Source organism: Etheostoma spectabile, chromosome 4 (genome assembly GCF_008692095.1).
Source record: "Etheostoma spectabile isolate EspeVRDwgs_2016 chromosome 4, UIUC_Espe_1.0, whole genome shotgun sequence".
Taxonomy (NCBI): Eukaryota; Metazoa; Chordata; class Actinopteri; order Perciformes; family Percidae; genus Etheostoma; species Etheostoma spectabile.
Window position 1 is genome coordinate 35005996 of NC_045736.1, and position 3727 is coordinate 35009722.

The window sequence follows — 3727 nt, forward strand, 5'->3', positions numbered from 1 at the left end:
AGAGAAATCTAGATAGTGCATCATTTCTCGGTTTTGATCGCTTGTAACTTTTTTCCTGGGCGCGCTACAAAGTCACTCCGTACACCACTAGACTCTGTGGCTTCTGAAGATTCCACTGAACTTTGTTCCCAGCCAATAGCTTCAGTCTATCCCGAGATATCCCTGAGCCAAGCCAATCAAATCCCACAGTCCCCATTTGGCCCACGTGGGAAAAATTGACAGTATATCCCACCAGTTAGAAGAAGAGGTCATAAAAACGTTCTACCCCCACTCAAAGCGCTTTTATCGCCACATCAGACGCGGACAGCCACTGTCCAAACGTCCCTATTTTACCCGTTCAGAGTGGAAACATTGGACATTTTGTCTATAACCAAGACAGACATATTTGTAATGTGTGGAAAGATGGATTGATTGTTGGGAAAACGCTCATACTTGTGGACTGAACTATCCTATGTCCGCCAAAACAACCGGCGGATTGCAGTGCTCTGTATCCAGCTCAAATCACCTATTTTCCGGTAACTAAACCACCACCTACCATGATGCAACGGAGGTCGTAGCCCAGGTCGCGAAGCTTTGTGGCGGTTTAACAACCTCCTATTTCAGAGGACATGCACACATCTTTTTGTGCAAACATTTTTGTACAATATCCTGCGGACCTATTCATGAGAATCCCGTAAAAATGTATGATACTCTGTCCATGTTGACTTCGAGTTGAAAAAAAAAGATAATCATTAAAATAAACTATTAACTGTAATATAGACAGGATCAAATATACATACAGTGAGCAGTGTGTGCAGATACAAACAGGGTAGCAGAAGTACTAAACTGAAACATTTTGGTCATCTTTTCTAGTCCAACGTGAGCTATGATGTCCTGTGAATCAAAACACTGCTGTTGGATTGTTGTATTGTAATTCTGAAATGATTGTATTGATTATCGCTGACAATGGGATTAACTATGTTCAGTATACACTTTAGGTTTCAAATTGCTTCCAATAGATCGTGTCAGTGTGACTCACTTTCCGAGGACTTAATTTCAGGGATTGATTACTGAGGCAGGGAATACACAAGGCCATGACCAAGGCAGGGCTTAATACTCACATAACCAACATATACTTCTAGCAGGCCTGCCTTGATGCACAATCCAATTTACTTCAAACTGACTTGCCTTTCAGCTTGTAGCTGCTCTTTTGAAGCTTGTTGTTGTTTCCTGTAGTCGGATTTTAAGAACGACAATACACACACAAAGCAAAAGGAGAGGGAAAAGCCCGACTTCCGCCTTGTCCTGGAAATATACTTCAACGGATCATGATTACATTTCCCTGGATAATTGCATGAACTCTCTGTTGCAACTCATCGCTGCATGTCCATCGCCTCCCAATCTCTCTGTGTTGCGTTCTCAAACTCTGTACGCCTCAAGAAAAAAAAAAACTTCGACAATTACACAATGAAAATGGTTGTTTTGAAGAACATTTGGATTGTGCAATAGGCACAATCACTGGTAGGCAACTACGCTGAAGTGCCCATATTATGAAAAAATCACTTTTTCTGGGATTTGGGGTGTATTTTTGTGTCTTGGTGCTCCATGTCCATACAAACTTATAAACTTAAAAACTATTCATGCTGTTTTGAGTGAGAACGGTTTCTGAATCCTCTTCTTCAGTCTCCGGGTGAGCTGTTCAAAATTTGCACAGCTTTCTAAGTCACTTGCCGGGGCGAGTGTGACTAACTGTAGCACATGCTAGCGCTAGCATGCTAGCTCGTTCTCAATGGAAAACACTGCTACACCACACACTTGTTGACCATAACCTCCAAAACTACTTCCTGTCCTGTTCTGCAGTATTCCACAAGTGGCCCTCGTCTCCCAGCTAATCCTGCCTTGGACTGGCCAAAGCGGAAAATTTACTAGCTGATGGGATCCTTCCTAGCTACTGAGCATGTGCTACTCCTACACAAGATAGTATAAGTAGATGTCTCACTCTGTTGCTAAAACCGAGAACTAAACCACACAGGGTGAAATTAGGATCTTCAAATATCAGTACAAAAAAAATGGTGTTTTTTTGAAAATGAACCATGTAAACCTAGCTGGTACAACCTCAAAATCCAATTATGAACCTGAAAATGAGCACGAATAGAGCACTTTAACCATGTTCAACCACTTTTTTAACTGTGCTGGATTATGTGTGATATACTATATATGCATTCATCTGCTCGATGCCTTCAGATGATTGACGCAGCCTATCATGCACTGTTGAGATTTATTACTAATTGTAGAGTTCACACCCATCACGTGGCTTGTATCCTCGTGTAGGTGGTCCCTTGGCTACACGGAGGCTTTGTCATTGGTATAATTTATATATAAGGCTATTCTTGTGTGCACTTCCATCTTATTTATGTTCACAACTTATGAAGAAAAGTACTGGTCATTACTCCCTCCGTCTCAGGCTGTTTTCTTGTTTTCTGTCCCACGTGTCATTACTGAGCTGGGTAAAAAGCCTTTGCTTACTCTGCTCCCTTACATGGAATTGCTGCAGAAGAACTGGAAACTTAGTAATTGGTTCCTTTGAGTATTTTTAGCTGAAAAGGAGAAGCTTTGAGTTGGACTCCCTCACATGTCAATGTTTTAATTGAGATTTTATTGTAAGTCATATTTGGTTTTCATGTGTGTGTCTTTATTTTTAGTAATTTTGATGCCTATCTTGGCCAGGTCTCCCTTGCAAAAGAGATTTTAATCTCAATGGTAATACCTGGTTAATAAAGATAAATAAAATAAAAATGTGTCCAATAATTTAAATGCTTACATATTGTATGTGTGAACACTTAAATTCATTTCATATTTGATTTGGCATTTTTTTTGCAGGGTATAAGTTTCCACCGAACAAGTTCCTTCTAAAGACCACTTTGCAGGGCCACCATTGCTGGGTCCGGAACTTAGCACTGGCCAGGACCATCGGGATTGGTTTAACCGTTGCGTGCATAGGTACCGTTCAAGGTACCGTTTGAGAAGTGGTGACTTCCCTCATAAATTGCAAGCATTAAACCGTCATAAACACGTTCATGCCATACACATTTGAAAGCTTAAAGTCTCATGATTCCATCGAGCCCACAAACAGCAATAAGGTGACTTACAGCAGTTATAATCGTTCTGAAGTAAGAAACACAGAAAGATTTGAGTCTAATCGAGTGTGTTTTCCTACCTTTCTCCTTGTGTCTTTAATCACGGCAGTGAAAGATCGCCCAAAACTTTTTTTTCCTACATCGCCACACACTCCAAGGTATTAGAATCCAAGGCTTGTAATCCATATATCTGGTCCCCTCACAATCTTGTAGTTTCAGGCCAGTTTTGACGTAGAGAAATCTAGATATTCATCTTCTTTCTCGTTTTTGATCGCTTGTAACTTTTTTCCTGGGCGCGCTACAAAGTCACTCCGTACACCACTAGACTCTGTGCTTCTGAGATTCCACTGAACTTTGTTCCCAGCCAATAGCTTCGTCTATCCCGAGATCCCTGGCCAAGCCAACAATACCACAGTCCCCATTTGGCCCACGTGGGAAAAATTGACATTATATCCCACCAGTTAGAAGAAGAGGTCATAAACTGGCATCCCTTGTAGCCAATAAGAAGACGAGTTGATTGATATCGACATGGCCAGAAAAAACTAACCCTGTGATGTCTCCAGCTGTGTCAACAAAAATAAGGCCTTCTTATGGCCATTTCCCATTTCATC